We start from the raw sequence: 25,209 nt of genomic DNA, 5'->3' as shown, positions 1-25,209 counted from the left end.
TGCTGTGCACGCCAATTCCAGTCGCATCTTCTGCACCAAGCACAGGGTAGGTATAAGTGCTGCTATAAACGACTGGTGCTCTCGTGGCTGGAAGGCCAGGGTTGGTGCGACTCCAAAAATGTACGGATAATCGCACAGGATTTACGTCCACATTATGCGCGACTCAGATTTTAAAATAATGACTTCTGTCACTAAATAATTGTGATATCACACATACTGCTCTAAATTAAATACGATGCAAGCCGGGGGCCCTAAACTGCAACGCGTGGCCCGTTCACCGGAACAGCTAATACATTTATGTCTCATTGAAATTGCCTGGGAATATTAGCGTATTCAGTATATATCATGTACTCGGAGGGAATTCCTTCCATGCAGGAGTTTGCTGCATTCTGATCAGATAAGTAGGCATAGTCTGTTTATAGTGTTTTATGCCCCATTAGTATTATTGCAAGTCTCAGGACCCACATGTTAAGGCACTTAATCAAAGGCAATGGGTCGAAAATCATGTCCTAGCTTCTTTCGTATTTGATTCATTCCTCCCAGATAGAGGAAAGTTTTTAAAAAAACACATTACTTGCGTCGGCAGAGAACATGCATTATCTGCTAAGCAGTGGCAGAAACCATCACCGTGTCTCGCCCTCTGGGTACCAGCCGGGCCGGACATGTATTCCTGGCTCCTGCATAGAGAGCTGGTGATGGGATTTCTCATTTCTCTCCCCAATGGCAGACAATTATTTATTTTGTCTTTAAATCTCTTCTTAAAGATGTAGTGCAGTCTCCTCTTCATGTGTCACTTGTTTCATTGCCGGCTCCAGGCGCTGAGCTAGATGTACTGAATACCCTCTGCAAAAAACAATCATACCATCTAGCGATACAAAGAAACAAAATGTATCAGCTTGATAAATAAGAACTCATTCAGCTTAGATAAAGTGTGGTTAGAATTCTAATAAATATGTGTTTGCAAACATGGCAGGTAGTAATGTAACTAATACACTAAGTATACTGTACCGATGGAAGAACCAGATTATGTCCATCGGCTTGTGCGTGTGTATAATATATATATATATATATATATATATATATATATATAATACCTTGGAGAGGGCGTCACTCAAAGACTTGGCAAAATGATGTAGGTGAAGAAAAAACCCCGCAGGGCAACCTTTATTGTGACGTTTCGGGGACTAGCCCCTTCCTCAGACAACACATGTGAGCAAAAAACAGTGTTTAAATACACAAAACAATTAAGACAACTTACCCTCCTCTCCAGTGTGCTCCCAGGCGTGCCCGGCCGCCGTTCTGCAGCGGCACCTCCGGCCGCGGGACCCCCGTCGCGCCGGAAGTGACGTCACACGTCCGGCCTGGTTACCATGGAAACACACTGAAACAGAAAACGGGGCAACATAAGTCGTGTATACACGCAAAACGACTGACAACAGTAATATACAGTAATGTGCAATACAGATACAATATATAACAGTGCAAAAGTAGTTTAAAAATGTAGTTTAAACTACTTTTGCACTGTTATGTATTGTATCTGTATTGCACATTACTGTATATTACTGTTCTCTGTTTGTATTTATTAGAGCGATGTGGTCATGGGCTACATGCACCCCGCCCTTGAGTGGTAAGTACAGCTGTGTACTCCGCTTCTGTGGTGGAGAGTGCTGTGTTACATGCACCCCACCCTGTGAGTGGTAAGTGCATAGCTGTGCCCCGCTTCTGGTGTGGTGAGTGCTATGGTTTTTCCTCTGTGTGTATATGAAGGGGTTAATCTATGGTTAGCTCTTATTAACCGTGGCCACTAGCTTTCTCATGCACCCCTGTGTGGACTTTATTATCCTGAACCTGTCTCAGCTGTTCTTTAGCAATCATCTTTGAGCCAGTGCAAAAGGTGACTAGTGTACCTTTAAAAGCCATAAAGTCTGTGGCAGGTACACATTAAATCTAGCAGGCAGATGAGTTGTGTAACAGCAGTGTGGTAGTCAGGTTTTAAGACTCTGTGATAGTGTAGGACCTGCATGAAGGTGGGGTACCTTGAAAATCGGTATGCAGGCTTCCGTGCATTGGCCAATCCACCAACTAAACCCCCATCATTTATTTATTGAATTGTTGAGGATAAGTGAGTTTACTTTGGTGAGTGCTGGGTTCTCTGTTTGTATTTATTAGAGCGATGTGGTCATGGGCTACATGCACCCCGCCCTTGAGTGGTAAGTACAGCTGTGTACCCCGCTTCTGTGGTGGAGAGTGCAGTGTTACATGCACCCCACCCTGTGAGTGGTAAGTGCATAGCTGTGCCCCGCTTCTGGTGTGGTGAGTGCTGTGGTTTTTCCTCTGTGTGTATATATATATATATATATATATATATATACTTATAAAAATATACCGGGGCCCCCACCCCTCCGGCAGCTAGTAGACTCTGGCATCTACTGTGCATGCGCAGGTCTCAGGGAACATGACATCTCCAGTCATGGGCGCTTTAAGAGAAGAGGAGGCCCGGGTGCAGCCTCCTCTATTCGGGCCTCCTCCTCTCTGCCAGCAGCGCTGAGAGTCTAAGCACTAAAGCGCTCAGACTCTACTGCGCATGCACAGATCTCCGGGAAAATGGTGCGGTGGCCATTTTCCCTGAGATTTCTCTACTACGCATGCGCAGAACTCTGTGTTTTAACACCGCCGTGGACGTCGGCGCAGGACTCCAGAGCGGTAAGTATTTAGAAAATGGGCGCAGCGTGCGCGGTGGGGGCCCCCTCTGGACTCAGGGGCCTGTGTGCAACGCACACACCCATTATAGAAACGCCAGTGTCTCCAGTGCGCATGTGCATATCACTTGGAAATGCCCGTGGCAGCCATTTTCCAAGTGATTTGTGCCAGCACTGTAGTGCCATCGCCGCGGGTCTCCGGAAGGATAAGTATACTATATGGGTACAGTGTGTGCGGTGTGTGCCCCACCGGACCTAGGCACCCATTATAGAAAATCCTCGGAAGATCCGGGCATCATATTGTCATACGTTAAGTAAACTACAAAGTGACAGACAACATTGGATATATACTGTAGCTTAGTTACCCACTCTACCGGACTGTTGCAAAGGTTCTTGCCTTTCAGAGAAGTCTCCTGGACTCCCTGGAAAGCAGGCCATCCTCTTGGATCCACGTACTTCCCTGGGGCTTGATGGTGATTTTCGTGGTAAATCAAGTCATTGTGAGCCTCCAACCACTGCGACAAATCACGGTAGCGGGGGCAGGGCTGCAATGATAGAGGGCTTTTGCAAATGTCAGCAAGAGTTGGAAAGATGTTTCTTTTCTTCTTCATATACCCTACACAAGAGCGTGATCCCAATGATATATGGGAAGTATGTCCATATACATGTATGAATGTTAGATGATATCTGGTAATACTGGTAATATCACACTCTGTTTTAGTGTCCACGTAGCAAAAGAACAATCCTTTCACCTTAAACCGTATTGTGTGTAGGCGTTTAGCCTGTATATTTATAGCAGGACTGGGCTACACAGCTAGCAATCATGCATTTACAAAGACTCATTATGTCACTGACAGAACACTCTAGATAAAGTGACATTTCCCAGTATGACTGCATGTGCCCAATTCAGCACTGCCAGTAAATACTGGCGATGACATCACTTGGGTCTCTACTGTACAAACAGCATACCTCCCAACATGACCCTCTTCAGGAGGGACATAATGCTCTGCTTTTGGATTTTTTCTCAATGTATGATTATCTGCACCTGTGCTGAACAGGTTGATGGATAAGAAAGGTGTTTCGGCAAAGGTGATGGCAATCATAAATTAAGAGAAAAGTCCAGAAGCAGAGCCTTCTGACCTTCCTGGAGAGGGTCATGTTGGGAGGTATGAAACAGTGCTAGGTCATACTTGCCTACCTGACCCTCTCCATGAGGGACACAATGCTCTGTTTCTGGACTTTCCTGGTAATGTATGATTGCCATCACCTGTGGTGAAACACCTTTCTTAACAATTAACTAGCTCACCACAGGTGATGGCAATCATACATTACCAGGAAAGTCCAGGAACAGAGCATTGTCTCCCTCATGGAGAGGGTCAGGTAGGCAAGTATGTGCTAGGTTAGGTTTTAACATTGACTCCAATGTCCCTTCTTGTTTTCACTGGTGGACACAGGAAGGGTCTAAGATAGCAAAACATTGCAAAAGGATCATTTGCCATGAGTCTCAGCCAGTAGTCACTGGACACGCTGAAGGTTTGGAGTAAGCTGCAGTAATGCACAGTCCTGGAACAGGCTAATATCAGGGTAGCAAGTAAAGGCAGGACTGGAATCCCCGCCAAAGAGAACTGAATGACATTTACCACTTATTTCAAAACAAGGAACGCTGGAACTGTAGGAAATATTCTTGGTACCAACCAGTAAAGAAATATGACTCAGTTCATAGGGGTAGAAGAGCATTTTGCTATGGACACCTTGGTGGCTGGGAACTAGGGTTACCACCTCATTCCTATAATTCCGGACACATATTAATTACAAAGGTTCTGCGGCTGATTAAAATCAGGTGAAATGGAGTCTTGAAGTCAGACAGCCACAGAACCTGTGTAATTAATATGCGTCCAGAATTAAAGGGATGAGGTGGTATCCCTACTGGGAGTTTTTCCCGACCTGTGGAGACAGCTGGCATCAAAATGTCCAAAAATGATCTTATTGCCAAAGGCCTTGTTCTTCAGTGGCGATATAAAAGTCAGGGGTTCTTCATAAAAAGGTCATAGGAACATGAAAGTTAGTAGGTTTGAAAAGGAATCAGCTCTTTCAGACTTCACAATTGAAGGTTTATGGCAATGTACAGTACAGTATATCAACCAGGTTACATAAATAAATCAGAAATCAGACTTTAAGAAAGTGATACCACGAGCATCTCATTATTCCAGCTGCTCTCAAAGGTAGAGATGTAGGACTGGACAGAAGATTGGCTGAAGGTCCTATTACCTTTTCTAATCTACAAAAGACTGGCTGAAGATAAGGATAACAGGCAAGTGCTGTATGAGACTGGGGAGCCCCCCTCTGAGTGTTTTGTAATTACCCGATGTTCACTTGCCTACCCCCTGTAGGCAAGAGGAAAGGAAACATTGGGCAATTACAAAACACTCAGAGCAACACATTACAGAACTAGATCAAAAGTCCATGTTTCAAACTGCTCTTCAGTTAAATAACAAATGGAGACCAACATTCACACTCCTAAGGAGCTGGTAGGAGGAGCAGCTCATATGCAACAGAAAGCATTAATTGCTACTGTCTTTCTCATAGGTCCGCAAACTCGGTCCACATTACCCCACACAGTGCATGTTTTGCAGGCAACCCAGCAGGTGCACAGGTGTATTAAATACTCACAGACACATTTTAAAAGGTCCACAGGTGGTGTTAATTATTTCACTTGTGATTCCATACCTCCCAACATGACCCTCTCCAGGAGTGACACAATGCTCTGCTTCTGGACGTTTCTCTTAATGTATGATTGCCGCCACCTGCGTTGAACAGGTTAATGGATAATAAAGGTGTTTCAGCACAGGTGATGGCAATCATCAATTAAGAGGGAAGTCCAGGAGCAGAGCATTCTGACCCTCCTGGAGAGGGTCATGTTGGGAGGTATGTGATTCTGTGAGGAGACTTGTAAAACATGCACTGTGTGGGGTAATGAGGACCGAGTTTGCAGACCTATGGTCTACCTCAGGCATTCCCAACCACGGTCCTCAAAGCACACCAACAGTGCAGGTTTTAGTGATATCCAGGCTTCAGCACAGATGGTTAAATCAAAATAACTGAGGTACTAATTAAGTCACCTGTGTTCAAGCCTGGATGATATCACTAAAACCAGGACTGTTAGTGTGCCTTGAGGACCGTGGTTGGGAAACACTGGTCTACCTTGTATAAACTCCCTGTAATCCCCAGGGGAAACCGCCTCTCCACCTGCGTCTGCGCCTGTACATGCCTCTGTAATATAATCGTGTTTTCGCTAACGTCCTAGTGGATGCTGGGGACTCCGTAAGGACCATGGGGAATAGACGGGCTCCGCAGGAGACTGGGCACTCTAAAGAAAGATTTAGTACTATCTGGTGTGCACTGGCTCCTCCCTCTATGCCCCTCCTCCAGACCTCAGTTAGAATCTGTGCCCGGACAGAGCTGGGTGCTTTTAGTGAGCTCTCCTGAGCTTGCTAATAAGAAAGTATTTTAGTTAGGTTTTTTATTTTCAGAGAGCTTCTGCTGGCAACAGACTCTCTGCTACGTGGGACTGAGGGGAGAGAAGCAAACCTACTAACTGCGGCTAGGTTGCGCTTCTTAGGCTACTGGACACCATTAGCTCCAGAGGGATCGAACACAGGACCTGACCTTGTCGTCCGTTCCCCCTCGCAGAGCCAGAAGACAGAAGCCGGCAGAAGCGGAGAAGACATCGAAATCGGCGGCAGAAGACTCCTATCTTCACATGAGGTAGCGCACAGCACTGCAGCTGTGCGCCATTGCGCCCACACTAACCCACACACTCCGGTCACTGTAGGGTGCAGGGTGCAGGGCGCAGGGGGGGGGGGGGCGCCCTGGGCAGCAATTGATACCTCCTGGCGAAAACTGCATATAGACAGTGGGACATTGTTATATGTATGAGCCCCCGCCATTTATTTTACACAAAATCGCGGGACAGAAGCCCACCGCTGAGGGGGCGGGGCCTACTTCCTCAGCACTCACCAGCGCCATTTTCCTTCCACAGCTCCGCTGAGAGGAAGCTCCCCAGGCTCTCCCCTGCAGAATCACGGTAGAAGGGTAAAAAAGAGAGAGGGGGGGGCACATAAATTTAGGCGCATTGTTCATAATACAGCAGCTACTGGGTAAACACTAAAGTACTGTGTAATCCCTGGGTTATAAAGCGCTGGGGTGTGTGCTGGCATACTCTCTCTCTGTCTCTCCAAAAGGCCTTGTAGGGGTCCTGTCCTCATTTAGAGCTTCCCCTGTGTGTGTGGTGTGTCGGTACACGTGTGTCGACATGTTTGACGAAGAGGGCTATGTGGAGGCAGAGCAAGTGCAGTTGACTGACGTGCCGCCGCCGACGGTGCCGACACCTGATTGGATGGATATGTGGAAGGTGTTAAATGATAATGTAAACTCCTTACATAAAAGGTTGGATAAAGCTGATACCTCGGGCCAGTCAGGGTCTCAACCCATGCCTGATCCTACAGCGCAGAGGCCCTCAGGGTCTCAAAAGCGCCCACTATCCAAAATGGTTGACACAGATGTCGAAACGGATTCTGACTCCAGTGTCGACGACGATGATGCAAAATTGCAACCGAAAATGACAAAAGCTATCCGCTACATGATTATAGCGATGAAGGATGTTTTACACATATCAGAGGTAAACCCTGTCCCTGACAAGAGGGTTTATATGTATGGGGAGAAAAAGCAAGATGTGACTTTTCCCCCTTCACATGAGTTAAATGAGTTATGTGAAAGAGCGTGGGATTCCCCGGATAAGAAAGTCCTGATTTCCAAAAGGTTACTTATGGCGTACCCTTTACCGCCAGAGGACAGGGTGCGCTGGGAATCCTCCCCTTGGGTAGATAAAGCTCTCACACGCTTATCTAAGAAGGTGGCCCTGCCGTCGCAGTATACGGCCACCCTAAAGGATCCTGCAGATAGAAAGCAGGAAAGTATCCTGAAATCTGTTTATACACATTCAGGTACTCTACTGAGGCCGGCAATTGCGTCGGCGTGGATGTGTAGTGCTGTAGCAGCGTGGACAGATAATCTGTCTGAGGAAATGGATACCTTGGACAGGGATACCATTATGCTGACCCTGAGGCATATAAAAGACACTGTCCTATATATGAGGGATGCCCAGAGGGACATTTGCCTACTGGGCTCTAGAATTAATGCAATGTCAATTTCTGCCAGGAGGGTCCTGTGGACTCGGCAGTGGACAGGTGATGCCGACTCCAAAAAACACATGGAGGTGTTACCTTACAAGGGTGAGGAATTGTTTGGGGACGGTCTCTCGGACCTGGTTTCCACAGCTACTGCTGGGAGTCAAACTTTTTGCCATATATTCCCTCACAGTCTAAGAAAGCACCGTATTACCAAATGCAGTCCTTTCACGCACAAAGAAGCAAGAAGGTCAGAGGTGCTTCCTTTCTTGCTAGAGGCAGGGGTAGGGGAAAAAAGCGGCACCAGCTAGTTCCCAGGAACAGAAGTCCTCCCCGGCTTCCACTAAATCCACCGCATGACGCTGGGGCTCCACGGGTGGAGCCAGGAGCGGTGGGGGCGTGTCTCCGACATTTCAGCCACCAGTGGGTTCGCTCACAGGTGGATCCCTGGGCTATACAGATTGTGTCTCAGGGATACAAGCTGGAATTCGAGGTGATGCCCCCTCAACGTTACCTAAAATCGGCCCTGCCAGCTTCCCCCATAGAAAGGGAAGTAGTGGTAGCGGCAATTCACAAGCTATTTCTCCAGCAGGTGGTGGTAAAGGTTCCCCTTCTTCAACAGGGAAAGGGATACTATTCCACAATGTTTGTGGTACCGAAACCGGACGGTTCGGTCAGACCTATATTAAATTTAAAGTCCCTGAACATTTATCTGAAAAGATTCAAGTTCAAAATGGAATCGCTCAGAGCGGTCATTGCAAGCCTGGAAGAGGGGGATTTTATGGTGTCTCTGGACATCAAGGATGCTTACTTGCATGTCCCCATTTATCCTCCTCATCAGGAGTACCTCAGATTTGTGGTACAGGACTGTCATTACCAATTCCAGGCGTTGCCGTTTGGGCTCTCCACGGCACCGAGAATATTTACCAAGGTAATGGCAGAAATGATGGTGATCCTGAGAAAGCAAGGAGTCACAGTTATCCCATACTTGGACGATCTCCTCATAAAGGCGAGGTCAAGGGAGCAGTTGCAGATCAGCGTAGCGCACTTCTCAGGAAGTGTTGCAACAGCATGGCTGGATTCTGAATATCCCAAAGTTGCAGCTGATTCCTACGACGCGTCTGCCCTTTCTGGGCATGATTCTGGACACAGACCAGAAGAAGGTGTTTCTCCCGACGGAGAAGGCTCAAGAGCTTGTGACTCTAGTCAGAGACCTCTTAAAACCGAAACAGGTGTCGGTGCATCACTGCACGCGAGTCCTGGGAAAGATGGTGGCATTGTACGAAGCCATTCCCTTCGGCAGGTTCCATGCGAGGATCTTTCAATGGGATCTGTTGGACAAATGGTCCGGATCGCATCTTCAGATGCATCGGCTGATCACCCTCTCCCCCAGGGCCAGGGTGTCTCTTCTGTGGTGGCTACAGAGTGCTCAACTTCTCGAGGGCCGCAGGTTCGGCATACAGGACTGGGTCCTGGTGACCACGGATGCGAGCCTCCGAGGGTGGGGGGCAGTCACTCAGGGAAGAAACTTCCAAGGGTTGTGGTCAAGTCAGGAGGCTTGTCTGCACATAAATATTCTGGAACTAAGGGCCATATTCAACGCCCTGAGTCAAGCGGAGCCCCTGCTTCGCAACCAACCGGTGCTGATTCAGTCAGACAACATCACCGCGGTGGCTTATGTAAACCGCCAGGGCGGCACAAGAAGCAGAGTCGCGATGGCGGAAGCCACCAGGATTCTTCGGTGGGCGGAGAATCACGTGCAAGCACTGTCAGCAGTGTTCATTCCGGGGGTGGACAACTGGGAAGCAGACTTCCTCAGCAGGCACGACCTTCACCCGGGGGAGTGGGGACTTCATCACGAAGTCTTCATTCAGATTACAAATCGATGAGAACTGCCACAGGTAGACATGATGGCGTCCCGTCTCAACAAAAAGCTACAACGGTATTGCGCCAGGTCAAGAAACCCTCAGGCGATAGCTGTGGACGCCCTGGTAACACCGTGGGTGTTCCAGTCGGTCTATGTGTTTCCTCCTCTTCCTCTCATACCCAAGGTGCTGAGAATCGTAAGAAGAAGAGGAGTGAGAACAATACTCATTGTTCCGGATTGGCCAAGAAGGTCTTGGTACCCGGAACTGCAAGAAATGCTCACAGAGGACCCATGGCCTCTGCCTCTCAGACAGGACCTGTTGCAACAGGGGCCCTGCCTGTTCCAAGACTTACCGCGGCTGCGTTTGACGGCATGGCGGTTGAACGCCGGATCCTAGCGGAAAAAGGCATTCCGGAGGAAGTTATTCCTACGCTGATAAAGGCTAGGAAGGACGTGACAGCAAAGCATTATCACCGCATATGGCGAAAATATGTTGCTTGGTGTGAGGCCAGGAAGGCCCCTACAGAGGAATTCCAACTGGGCAGATTTCTGCACTTTCTACAGTCTGGAGTGACTATGGGCTTGAAGTTGGGATCCATAAAGGTCCAGATTTCGGCCCTATCCATTTTCTTTCAAAAGGAACTGGCGTCTCTTCCTGAAGTTCAGACGTTTGTTAAGGGAGTGCTGCATATTCAGCCCCCTTTTGTGCCACCAGTGGCACCTTGGGATCTCAACGTGGTGTTTGGTTTCCTGAAATCCCACTGGTTTGAACCACTTAAGACCGTGGAGCTAAAGTATCTCACGTGGAAGGTGGTCATGCATTGGCCTTAGCTTCGGCTAGGCGTGTGTCAGAATTGGCGGCTTTGTCATGTAAAAGCCCCTATCTGGTTTTTCATATGGACAGGGCAGAATTGCGGACTCGTCCCCAATTTCTGCCAAAGGTGGTGTCATCTTTTCATTTGAACCAACCTATTGTAGTGCCTGCGGCTACTCGTGACTTGGAGGATTCCAGGGTACTAGATGTAGTCAGGGCTTTGAAGATTTATGTAGCCAGAACGTCTGGGGTCAGGAAAACTGTCTCGCTGTTTATCCTGTATGCCCCCAACAAGTTGGGTGCTCCTGCTTCAAAGCAAACCGTTGCCCGCTGGATCTGTAACACAATTCAGCAGGCTCATTCTGCGGCTGGATTGCCGCATCCAAAATCAGTGAAAGCCCATTCCACAAGGAAGGTGGGCTCTTCTTGGGCGGCTGCCCGAGGGGTCTCGGCTTTACAGCTTTGCCGAGCTGCTACTTGGTCGGGTTCAAACACATTTGCAAAATTCTACAAGTTTGATACCCTGGCTGAGGAGGACCTTGAGTTTGCCTATTCGGTGCTGCAGAGTCATCCGCACTCTCCCGCCCGTTTGGGAGCTTTGGTATAATCCCCATGGTCCTTACAGAGTCCCCAGCATCCACTAGGACGTTAGAGAAAATAAGATTTTACTCACCGGTAAATCTATTTCTCGTAGTCCGTAGTGGATGCTGGGCGCCCGTCCCTAGTGCGGACTTTCTGCAATACGTGTATATAGTTATTGCTTAATAATGGGTTATGTTATGTTGGCATCCATTGTTTGATGCCCTGTTGTTGTTCATACTGTTAACTGGATAAGTGTATCACAAGTTATACGGTGTGATTGGTGTGGCTGGTATGAGTCTTACCCGGGATTCCAAAATCCTTTCCTTATAATATCTGCTCTTCCGGGCACAGTTTCCTTAACTGAGATCTGGAGGAGGGGCATAGAGGGAGGAGCCAGTGCACACCAGATAGTACGAAATCTTTCTTTAGAGTACCCAGTCTCCTGCGGAGCCCGTCTATTCCCCATAGTCCTTACGGAGTCCCCAGCATCCACTACGGACTACGAGAAATAGATTTACCGGTGAGTAAAATCTTATTTTCGGCGATGTATGATGTGTTCATTGTCTTATTAAACAAAGTGCTTATGTCCACGAAGAGTTAATAGAAAAGTAAATACTATATATTAATTTGTCCGGAAAGCAAAGAGCAGATTTTAAATCCTAATTAAAAACAAAGTAATATGAAAAGTAAATCGAGATTTCTGACTACAAGGACGATGAAGCATCACTGGGATGCTGTGAACTGCAGTTTAATAATTAAAGTGATGGTAAATAGTCAACAAAGATATATTATTGTAATCACCGGCGTTACAGAGCAATAATTATAGAATGTACAGAATGATTTCTGGCTATCAGTGCGGAAATGCCTGTTGTGGATGGAACTGGAAGTATAATCTCAACCTGCCTTAAGAATTAGGTGTCCTTATCTCATACTGTAGTTCAGGGTTGGGGAACCTTCGGACTTCCAGCTGCTGTTGAACTACACATCCCATCATGCCCTGCAACAGTTGTAGCATGGCCAAATAGCAAAACTGTAGCAAGGCATGTTGGTATGTGTAGTTCAACAACAGCTGGAGGGCCAAAGGTTCCCCACCCCTGCTGTAGTGCAATACGGTGCTAGGGGTCAATACCCAATCACAGCCTAATGCCCAGGGGTGGCAGAGTGCCCCTCTTGCCAACATAAGTGCTCCACCCTCTCTAGTTGTGCTCTCACTCCTCATGTATGTCCGTGAATTTGCGCCTGCAACCCATAAGCCAGGCTTTTTCAACCAGTGTGTTGCGACCAGTTGCAAGGTGTGACGCGGAGCCAGAGCAGCTTCCTGCACCTTCAGAGTGAACTGTTGGCCCGGGCTCTTCGAGAGGATCAGTCATGCTCCAGCCGTGACCTAGGCCTTGAAGACGCGGCGGTGTGATGTCATAGGTCTCACCACCCAGCCAGCTTTCCTTGCCCACCCACATCCACATCTGCCTGACTGCCCGCTGCTCAGTATTCGCAGCACTCCACTATGAACAACCCCCGCCACTGAGGGACAGGGAGGAGGACAGCTGACCAGTAGGGGCTAATATTTGTCATTTTATTACTTCTGTGGGGAACAATAGGATTTCAATAGGATTTATGTGGGGAGAATAAGGATTTATATGGATTTATGGGGGGAACAATGTGAATAATGAATGTGGGGAGCAATAGGATTTATTTGGGGAGAATAAGGATTTATATGGATTTATGGGGCGAACAATGGCCCTCATTCCGAGTCGTTCGCTCGGTATTTTTCATCGCATCGCAATGAAAATCCGCTTAGTACGCATGCGCAATATTCGCACTGCGACTGCGCCAAGTAATTTAACAATGAAGATAGTATTTTTACTCACGGCTTTTTCATCGCTCCGGCGATCGTAATGTGATTGACAGGAAATGGGTGTTACTGGGCGGAAGCACAGCGTTTTATGGGCGTGTGGATGAAAACGCTACCGTTTCCGGAAAAAACGCAGGAGTGGCTGGAGAAACGGGGGAGTGTCTGAGCGAACGCTGGGTGTGTTTGTGACGTCAAACCAGGAACGACAAGCACTGAACTGATCGCACAGGCAGAGTAAGGTTGAAGTTACTCAGAAACTGCAAAGTAGTTTGTAATCGCAATATTGCGAATACATCGGTCGCAATTTTAAGAAGCTAAGATACACTCCCAGTAGGCGTAGGCTTAGCGTGTGTAACTCTGCTAAATTCGCCTTGCGACCGATCAACTCGGAATGAGGGCCAATGTGAATAATTAATGTGGGGAGCAATAGGATTTATGTGGGGAGAAATGTGATTGATTTATGTGTGAGCAACATGATTTACTGTATGTGGGGAGCAATGTGATTGATTTATGTGGGGAGCAACATGATTTATGTGGGGAGCAATGTGATTGTTTTTTCTGTGTTGGCCAATGTATGTGTGGATTTTTTTTACTATGAGGGCCAATGTGTGCTTTGTTTTTTTCTGTGGGGAACTGATGGTGCGCCTTGGGAATTTTAAAATACTGTTTGGTGTGCCGCAAGTAAAAAAAGGTTGAAAATCACTGCCATAAGCCATGCGCAGTATAAGAAAAATCACCAGATTCAGTCGCACGCGGACTTGAAATCAGGCGCTGTGTACACTCCGGCAATCTATTGATTATTACTATATATTACAATTTATCCTAAATGCCATGGCTCCCATCTGCACCGCTGGTACCCTGCTCCTGGCCTAAACATTCCGCGTCATTAGAGACCGGACGCCATGTTGACATGTGTAACATTGACGTATGTTTTATTGCTCTCAGCGAGTTGAAGATTGTCCAACTGTTCTGTCATTTCTGGTAAATGGCTGTAAAGCGGCAGCACTCTGTAATGTCATGTTTTGTGTAAATCAAACATTTCTTGTCATGTTGATAGCCAGTTTTAGTCTAATGTATTTTATATTACTTATCCTCTTACCCTGCAGCCTTTTTTCATATGGGCTATTATGTTCTTATCAGAGAAGCATCTTGGAAAGAACATTATCTGTAATTATAGCACATGGTAAAAATTATATGATCAAACTGGGACCCTCAGCATCAAAGCAAATCAAAGAAAGGAATCTGGGTAATGATATTAGGATTAAAATGTTATTAAAATAAATAAATGCGCAACTTTCACGCTTGTGCTTGGGTTGCATTACATAAGCCTGCTTTGCATCGTTGCACTGCTGAAATGATTAATGGTAACGTGTCAGAATATGAGGCGCTGCAGCAAGGGGGGGGGGGGCAATACCAGCAATCTGACCCCGCTTCGGTGCATGTGTCCCCCAGAACAGGTTGGTTCCTAAAATGGTCGGCTACCATATGCACAATGGGGCTGATTACGAGTTGGGCGTATCTCTGCATAGCAACGAGTTTCTGCCTACAGGCTACAGCGCATGCGCAATTGGGAATTTATGCATTACTGTACACGCTACAATCCCAATGCACTGGCGCTCTGGTCCACGTACTAATGTGCGGTGGCTGGCGTAAATTCAATGGGCGTCGCGGGTTTCCGCTTGCAGACACATGGACACCTGCATTAGCCACCCGAGATGATCACCCTTAAATCGCTAAGACTTATGACGAGGGACTCCTGAATAGGAGCAGCAAGCAGGGTCGGACTGGCCCACAGAGGTACAGGGGAAACCACCGGTAGGCCTCACTGCCTGAGGACCCACTCCTTCTTCTAGGGATCAGGGTCCAGACTGTGCACTTGTATTATACATGGTAGATATGTTGCATTACACTGCACAAGCCAATTGTGTATTTCAATCCTCTGTGGAGGCTGGCCACACCCTCTTTGTAGACTGGCCACACCCCTAAGTATGAGCCCCTATCACTGCATTCCCCCCGGTGGGCCATTCATACCCCAGTCCGACACTGGCAGCAAGTACAGTATTTAGATCTTGCTGAATGAAATTAGTAAGTTACCAGCAGACACCAACCCTGGGAAGGCAGCAGAATGAAAGGACACCTTAAAGTGTGATATCTAAACAGGACGAGTAAGGGGGTGATTCAGATCTGCTCATTGGGCTGTAATTTTTGTTGTCCTGCGTTCAGATAGTCGCTGCCTGGGGACTGTAGTTTCGCCATGCAAGTATGCAATGCTATGTGTACGCCGAGCTGCTAAAATCCACTGTGTGCACTCTCTGCGCAGCCCAGGACTTATTCCTCCAGTGCGATGAGAACAGGCTGATCGAGGACGGAGCAGACGTCACACACCCGCCCTGAAAACACTTGGGAACGCCCGGGTTTTTCCAAACACTCCCAGTAAACGGTCAGTTACCACCCACAAACGGCTTCCTCCTGTCAATTACCTTGCAAACGCCAGTGCGATCGGATTTTTCGCACCATCCCGTTGCTGACCGGCGATGGCCGTTGTTGTTGTCCAGTGCGCGTGCGAATTGAGATGCATATGCATGCGCTGTTATGACCTGACCACCCGCATAGCAGCTATCAGATCTGAATGACCCCCTAAGATCAAATCACACTTTATGCATGAAATCGTTGTTAGCCTGCCCACATACAATTAGGAATTTCCTGCTTTCAGACGTCACAGATTGACAATTTGTCTTTTGGTCCCGTTCTACAAAGACCCCAAAACTCATCTATGGATGCACTCTCCTTCAGAGAGATTGAACTGATATAATTTCTTCAGATTTTAGAAAAAGTTTTGAAAGTTTTGGGCCAAACAAGGAGACTGAATTTCTTAGATATGGGGGAAGTTTACTCAATGTCAGGATTGAAATCCCGACGTGATTCCACAGTTCCCGCTTAATTACTAACATCAAAAACACAGAGAAACCCCTTTTACTCTTCTCTGACCAATCAGGGAGTAACAATGCATTAAGATAACAGTGACTGCCATTTGCTTCAGGACCTTGTTAGAGGTAGTAATGGGTGTGGCTTCACTGCAAGGGGCGTGGCATTGCAGGAAAAGACTACCTTGTACCCCAGTTTTGCAATCTGAATGCCCAGACATTGGCCACCACAGAAAAAAAATAATCCTGATTCATGCCCCTTACATTATTTGTCATTTTTCCTACTTATAGTAGCGCCCTTTACACATTATGCCACCCACCGCAATGCCCATTACACAATATGCCACACACCGTAATGCCCCTGACACATTATGTCACTCACCATAATGCCTGTAACACATACCACACACACCGCAATGCCAGTTATACATTATTCCAAACACCGTAATACCTGTGATACATTATGCCACACACCACAATGCCCCTGAGATATTATACTACATACTGCAATGCCCATGATACAGTATACCACACACTGTAATGCCTGTGGCACATTATATAACACACACCGCAATGCCCCTTATACATTATGCCACGCACCGCAATGTCCGTGATACATTATGCCACACACTGCAATGCCCCTGATACATTATAGCACATACAATGCCTGTGACACATTATGACACACACCACAATGTCCGTGATACATTATGCCACACACTGTAATGCCCCTAAGACATTATACCACACACCATAATTCCTGTGATACATTATGCCACACACCGCAATGCCCCTGAGACATAATACCACATACCACAATGCCCGTGATACAGTATACCACATACTGCAAAACATGTGATACATTATGCCACACACCGCAATGCCCATTACATATTATGCCCCACAGTAAGGCTTGTAATTACATTTAAATGACCTGCTCATTGCCAGGGGTTTCATGCTCTTAGTTCCATGCACCATGCCAGGGGTTTTCATGCTCAGGGTACACGGTGCCATGGGTTTTCATGCTCAGGGTGTCATGCTCATTGCCAGGGGTTTCTTGTGCTGGGTGTCATGCTCGTTGCCAGGGGGTAATGCCCATTGGCAGGGGTTTCATGCGTTGGTGTCATTCTTGATGCCAAGGGGTAATGCTCGTTGCCAGGGGTTTCATGCGCTGGGCGTTAAACTCGTGGCCAGGGGGTAATGCCCATTGGCAGGGGTTTCATGCGTTGGTGTCATGCTTGATGCCAAGGGGTAATGCTCGTTGCCAGGGGTTTCATGCGCTGGGCATTAAACTCGTTGCCAGGGGGTAATGCTTATTGCCAGGGGTTTCATGCACTGGGTGTCATGCTCATTGCCAGGGGGGAAATGCTCGTTGCCAGGGATTTCATGCGCTGGGTGTCATGCTTGTTTCCTGGGTGTAATGCTTGTTGCTAGGGGTGTGTAATGCTCGTTGCCAAGGAGTTTTCATGCTCATTGCCAGGGTGTAAGACAGCCACTGCCCTGGTCACCATCGATATGCGCACCACTGCACCACTTCCTGGCAGTCATGCGCTAGAGGTCAAGTATGACCTCTAGCATGTCTCCTCCATTGTGACGGCCATTTTGGGAGGGACATTTAGCAGACTGACATGCGGACGGCTAGTCCACAAGTCAATCTGCAATGAATCAGTAGCCCTGAGCCTCTGTAGTGGCTGTGGGGGTGATAGTTACGCCACTGGAATAAGAGTGTGTGGGGGACTATGGAGGTCATTTAGATCTGATCGCTGGGCTGCATTTGTTGCTGTCCTGCGTTCTGATAGTCGCCGCCTACAGTGGGAGTGTATTTTCGCTGTGCAAGTGTGCGATGCTATGTGTACGCCGAGCTGCTAAAATTCTGTGTGTGCAGTCTCTGAGCAGCCCAGGACTTACTCTTCCAGTGCAATAGAATCAGACTGGGGCTGGAACTGACGTCAGACACACTCCCGGAAAAAACTTGGGCACGCCTGTGTTTTCCCGTAAATGGTGATTTACAACCCACAAACGGCCTCCTCCTGTCAATAACCCTGCGAACACCCGTGCAAACTGATTTTTTGCACCATCCCGTCGCTGACCGGCAATACTCGTTGTTGTTGTCCGACGCACGTGCACATTGCGGTGCATACGCATATGCTGTTAGGTACGAAATCGCACAGTTGTGATCAGATCTGAATATTGTGTTTTTTAAAATGATTTTTATACAGGTGCACTGCAGGACATGCTGACATTTGTGGTTCTCCAACCGTTTGAATTGTGCATGACAGTTTTAGCTGGGACTGCAGTGTTCCTGTATAGAACAATATAATTAATTTTCTTTAAACAATATTGTTAAGTTCGATGAAATCACAAGAGAAAGCAATACATATGCACACTGTGGTTTGAGCCGCTGCGGCCACTAATCATATACATATAACCGCTAAGTTGTGTATATAAGTTGCGTATATGCGGCGACATGTTATGCGCACAAAGCAGCGACACGTGTGGCTAAATACCCTTTACCCCAAACAGGAATGGAATGCGACACCAGTAGTTAAATGTAATGTTGTGGTCCAACGCATCAACAGTATTTACTTGAGAATATACAGGTAAAAGGTACAACAATATAGAGAGAAGAGCTACAACCAATAATACATACGTTTATATAGCGAGCGCTCCTGGATCCAGGCCTCCAGTCATCTTATAAGATGACCTCTGAGAAAAAGTGATTTTTTTTTCCCTGGGCCAGGAGTGTGCTCTTTTATACAATAGTTCAAAATGTAGTACAATAGGGAATGTATGCTCTTCTTCAATTGGTCTGGGGGTGGGACATATCCAGTACACTGGGGATCATTGGTCAGGTCAAACGGTGGGTGATGCTTAAGTCCTGAGACGTGATCACTGAGTTCCCGCCCCAAGACCAGTCAAACCCACCACATTATCATACAGTAATATACATGAATCCAGTATTGCTAATAACTTGTTGCCGCAATATGTGACAATATCCTTGGAACCATCGAATTATAACTTATGTGACCATGAACAATTTGATCTCCCACATGGTATCCTTACACGGTGTCCTTGATAGTTAATGGAACAATACCTTATATATATATATATATATATATAGTTTTCTGCTATTACAATTACGTTATGAAATATATATAAACCGTAGGTTAGATGTGTTTAAAACTATGTGTAGGAGAATATAAACATTTTACATTTGATATATCATGCATCAATGTCTAGTCTGTACTATATTGAATGTCACCTTTTGGTGGTCTTATTTAGATCATTAAAGGTTTTAAGCAAACTAGGTTCTGGCTTGTATTTGTGTATGTTATATTGTGTTCTTGTTTGTTCTGACCTCTAGTGTAACAATGACAGTCCAGTATCTATTGACTCAATACACAACTCTCAATTGTTCGTGGTTACAGTCAGGCACACATAAGGTATTTACTTTCCCAACAAAGAAATCCTATGAGTATTTGTATTCCTGGAGATACCACATTTGAGTGTGTCTAAGAGCGATTTGCTATTTTGTGACAGTATGATATTTATTAACAAATGCATCTTCTACAGTAATGCGCACAGTAAATTGCTGTTATGGTCATTCACTCCTTACCATATCGACACAGGCATCATAGATGCATCCATCAATAAATGTCATAGCATATTCTAAATATTGAAATATGCAATTTGACTTTGACAGACCACCCTTTGATAGTAATCAAACACTATCACATATATTTCATAATTCATATTACATAATACGTATACACAACCTTTGAATAAGTACCTTAGAAGAGAAGGAAGAATTGTAGATGGGAATATATCTATTGTTGTACGACCTAGTAGGATAGGTAAAGCATGTATGTATGGGTGTGTGTTAGAGGGGAATGTATCATCGTGCCATATAAGTCTTAGTTCTACAAAAGCTTCAAAGTCATGCGAAGTATACATTTAATCCTTATCATTCCGTATTAAGGTCTGTAAATGGTCCAACAAACATTTACCGAGCTCTTTCTTGACAAGGGCTTTTCTAGCTGCCCTCATCTTGTTTGGCTTATTAATAAATGGGAAGCACATTTACCTGAAGATACATTTGGGGAGATGTATGTGTATGCCATTATGTGTGGATAATGTTCCTGCATCGGCTATGTGTATATTAACTGGGGGATACAGAAATGAGGGTAAGACAACATTTATAAAGACCTATACATACACCTATCAGGGTACACTGATGTCATATCCGGTTGAAGATTTCTGGGTTGAGGGGAAAACACAAACAAATGGTGAAAGAAACAGACCATGAAATTAATTTACATTCCTATCATAGTACTGTTTCTATCGTTGGATCGTATACCAGATCTTTTACTTATACCAGCTTTGACCAAGGTGATAGACTGATCCTGGGATCCTACGAATTCATACTCTTCATCAAAACCTATTCCAGATCCTTGCTCAACTTCTCGGGGGCCCTTGCAAAAACAAATTGTACTGATCAAAAATAGTGTCACCATCAAAAGCCGGAATCGGGATAACATAGTCTCTTGATGCAAATCCATTTTGAAAAAAAGGGGGGGTGTTGGAGAGGAGAGAGAAAATAAATAGGATAACGGTCGTTGATCTTGTTTTTCACCACGCTCAGGTACAGTTCAACAGTTCTGCCTTTCAGCTTTCCCGGAACAAATTCTCCAGTGATATCAGGTTTTCTTCACCTTTCTCTTTCTCGTGAGCTTTCTCTGGGTTAGCGACCTTCTTGCAATGGGATGAGTGGACCCAAGTCTCTCTTTCGGCAACCTTCAGTAATGTTGTGCTTGCCAACAAAACTTGATACAGTTCTTCCCAACTGTCTATTAGGCAACCTGAGCGTACATTTTTTTTAATCATCACATAATCCCTAGGTTCACTTTCATGACAGTTACTGTTTGGTAGGTCAGGAATCGCCAGTTTCAAATTCCTTTGTTGATTTCTCAATTGCTGGCTCATCCTAACCAAGTATTGTACAGTCATCTCGTTATTGCATTTCAAATCATCCTGGGGATCTATCATTACGTGGGGTTGTCATCCAAAAAGAATTTCAAAGGGTGATAGGTTAAGCGGTGACATGGGAGTGGTTCTGATGCTGTACAACACTATTGGCAGCGCCTCCTGCCACAACAGTCCAGTTTCAGCCATCACTTTGCTCAGCTTGTTTTTAATAGTGCTGTTCATTCTCTCCACCTTCGCACTGGCCTGTGGTCGGTAGGGAGTATGAAGTTTGCTATTAATACTGATAAGTTTGCACATATCCTGAAAGACTTCACCTGTATAATGGGTACCCCTATCACTCTCAATGATCTTGGGAATACCATATCTACACACAAATTCCTGCACAATTTTCTTGCGGTAAACACGGCAGTATTTGTGGTGGCAGGAAATGCCTCTATCCAGTTTGAGAAAACATAAGTGCATACCAATACATACTTCAAGTTCCTACAGGGTTGTAGCTGTATAAAATCGATTTGCATTACCTGGAAAGGTCCGTCTGTAGGAGGGAAATGGGATGGATCTGTTGGTATTGTTTTACCAATATTCTTCCTCAAGCAAGTAAGACATGTCATTGCTTTCCTGCTTGCCTGAGAAGAGAACCCTGGTGCACTCCAGTAAGCTCTTACCAATTTGCACATACCTTCCTTTCCCAGATGAGTCAGACCATGTGCCACTTCAGCTAGGCTTGGGAGATATGTCCTGGGGGCCACTGGCTTATCTTGTCCATCTCTCCAGAGTCCTGAGGACTCCTGACCATACCCCTTCGGCTTCCAGACTGCCTTCTCCTGTAGGGAACACAAATCTTGCCTCTCAATTAACTGTTGTGTATTTACTGTATTGAATGTCATCAGTTGTGTGGTGGTAATTTGTGTAGTGGTGCTTGCTGCCCATTTAACAGCTTCATCCGCCCAGCTGTTACCAAGTGAAATTGGGTCTTGGTTATACGTGTGTGCTTTACACTTGATAACAGCCACTCTGTCAGGTTCCTTTATGGCCGTCAGCAGTCTTTTGATGTGTAACGTATGCGCCACAGGTGTGCCAGCTGCTGTCATGAAATTTCTGAGGCACCACAGGGCCCCAAAATCATGCACTACTCTGAAAGCATATCTAGAGTCCATGTATATATTAGCTGACTTACCCTTTGCCAACTCACATGCTCTAGTCAGTGCCACCAGCTCTGTGACTTGTGATGAGTGAGGTGGGCCAAGGGGTTCAGCTTCTATAATACCTTTGTCATCTACATCTGCGTATCTGGTGCACAGGTCTCCTGAATCCGTCTGTCTGTGACAACTACCATCCGGGTAAAAGGTAAGGTCTAAGTCTTCTAGTGGGTTGTCACTAATGTGAGGTCTCGCAGTGAAGGTCTGGTTCAAGTATTCTGTACAGTCATGCGTATCATTGTCTGTACTAAATCTTCCTTCACCATCTCATCCTCCGCCCTTTGTGCATGACCAGGAACACTAGGCAAATACGTTGCAAGATTTAAGGTGTTACAGGAGTGACTGAAGACAGGTGTCAGCCTAGTTAATGGTAACTGTTCTTAAAGCCCATTTGTTCCCCTCTTCACTGCTAATCTCAGGACAGGAGAAACTAAGGCAAATTATGTATATTTAAAAGGAGTTCTCTTCAAATATCCTATTGCAAAGACCTACCAGCACGGATCTTTCCCAAACTTATATTCCAGAAAGTTATAAGGCTAACAGACTGTAAAAGGGAGTCTAAATTGGCTGCAGCAGGACAAAGAACATAGGCGTGCGCAGAAGCCGACGCAGGGGTGCCGCTCTGGAAATCCCCCCGCCTCCGGGTAACGGACTACCTTCTCCACTCCTTAAGCTGGGACATAGACTGCTCAAGCAGTCTATGGGGTCTATTTACTAACCCTTGGATAGTGATAAAGTTGACTGAGATAAAGTACCAGCCAATCGGATCCTAACTGCCATGCCACAGGCTGTGTTTGGAAAATGACAGTTGGGAGCCGATTGGCTGGTACTTTATCTCAATCCAAGGGTTAGTAAATAGACCCCTGTCTTGGACTGGGGAGGATGGGGGGTGGGTTAGACCATAATGGTCTAAGGCAGTGATCTCCAACACATAGCTCGCGAGCTACCAGTAGCTCGCCGTAGTATTTTCGCTAGATCACAGAGCGCTCGGGCTTGGGCAGTCAATGACACTCCTCCTCCCTTCATTTTTAATATGGTGCCGGCCGTCAGCCAATCAGAGCTCGTGGACCGGCAGTGGCGGCACCTGATTGGCTGCCAGACCGCAAGTTTTGATTGGCTCACTTACCGGCACCATATTTTAAATGCCCGCCGCCGCCGGAGATCCTGTCACCCTCACCACATCCGCTCTCCGGACTTTACAGGAGAGGCACGCGCTGCGCTCTCCTCCCTTCCGTCCCTTTTACAGGAGGAGCAGCACTGGTGGCAGTAGAAGCCAGCAAGGGTTAGCACTGTGTGGGGCACTGTATCAGACACTGCGGGGGGAATGGGGGGTAGAGCATTTTATCTGGTGCTGCAGAGGGCATTATTTGTGTATCTGGCACTGCTCGGAGGCATTATTTGAATATCTGGCACTGCTGAGGGGCATTATTTGTATATCTGGCACTGCGCAGGGGGGGCATAACGTGTAGTTATAAGGCCACACCCACTTTTGTGAGGCCACACCCACTTTTGAGGGAATGCACGCACATTGGGGGGAGGGGGTTGCTCCTTTAGAGGTTTTATTTTCCAAAAGTAGCTCACACCCCAATTGGTCTAAGGGAACCAACGTATTAAATTACACCTGCAAAAGTAATTAATCATTTCCGCCTGCAGCACAAGAGGCTGTACACTATAAATAAACAGCTGTGTGTATCCACTTTTGGTGACACCAATAGTATATGTAACTGGAAACCAACATCATCTATGCAAGTGCACCACCTGTAAAGACCCCTCTGGACAGTGTTTCATTTAATGTGCTGTTTTTTCTAAATTACTATGTGGAGCAGAGGTATAGAAACATAGAGTGATGTAAACTGGAATGGGTTTGTTGGGTCAACCCTATTAAGGTCAACACTCATTAGGTCGACCACTATTGGCCGACAGGCAGTATGTCGACACCTGGAAAAGGTCGACATGGTCGGCAGGTCGACAAAGAAAATGTTGACATGGAAAAAGCTTGACATGACATTTTTAAAGTTATTTGGGTGTCATTTTCTTCGTAAAATGACCGGGAACCCCAATTAGGGCACCGCGTCCCCTCGCATGGCTCGCTTCACATGTCATGCTTCGGGCTACACTACCGCTGCGCTCGGCACATGTTACTGTTCCCAATCGTAGTCCACGTGGATCGTAAAGTATGAAAAAGTTAAAAAAATGAAGAAGAAAAAATTGAGAAACTCATGTCACCCTTTTCATGTGTCAACCTTTGCCAGGTCAACCTAATGCTCATGTCGACATTTTCCACATGTCGACCTAATGCATGTCAACCAATAGTGGTCGACCTAATGAGTGTTGACCTAAGTGAGGTCGACCTAAGGACCATATAAACTGAGCTGTTTTTAAAACATGTCATGCTCATTGCCAGGGAGTAATGCTTGTTGCCAGGGGTTTCATGCATTGGTGTCATTCTTGTTGCCAAGGGGTAATGCTCATTGCCAGGGGTTTCATGCGTTGTTGTCATTCTTGTTGCCAAGGGGTAATGCCCATTGCCAGGGGTTTCATGCGTTGTTGTCATTCTTGTTGCCAAGGGGTAATGCTCATTGCCAGGGGTTTCATGCGTTGTTGTCATTCTTGTTGCCAAGGGGTAATGCTCATTGTCAGGGGTTTCAAGCGTTGTTGTTGTAAATGCTGATTTACATACAGGACTAAAAGCAACACTTTAAAAATACATTTCATACACTTTAAATGGACCCACTGCGGCCGCTATACTTAATCCTCAACCTACGTACTTATTACGCCATTAGCGTACAGAGTCCCGTACCGTGTACGTACTTTGCATACAAACGCCGCGCTGGCTGTGCAAAGTACACTCAGCGCGTACACACCCAAAGATACACCGTGAACCCTTAGCAGCTATGCATGCGATAGTAATACACTTTAAACCTTAGCAGGGAAAGGAAAACACGACACCAGATTGTATTTAAAATGCCGGGTTCCGACACCACAACATATTATTACTGAAAGAGGGTTACAATAACAAAGCAATACAATACAAAGAATAATGGCTACAGTCAATGGTACATACTTGTTTGGTTTTCGCCACGCTACCCAGTCTGGTTCT

Source organism: Pseudophryne corroboree, chromosome 1 (assembly GCF_028390025.1).
Source record: "Pseudophryne corroboree isolate aPseCor3 chromosome 1, aPseCor3.hap2, whole genome shotgun sequence".
Lineage (NCBI taxonomy): Eukaryota > Metazoa > Chordata > Amphibia > Anura > Myobatrachidae > Pseudophryne > Pseudophryne corroboree.
The sequence above is the reverse complement of the archived record's forward strand: the minus strand, read 5'-3'. Positions refer to the sequence as shown.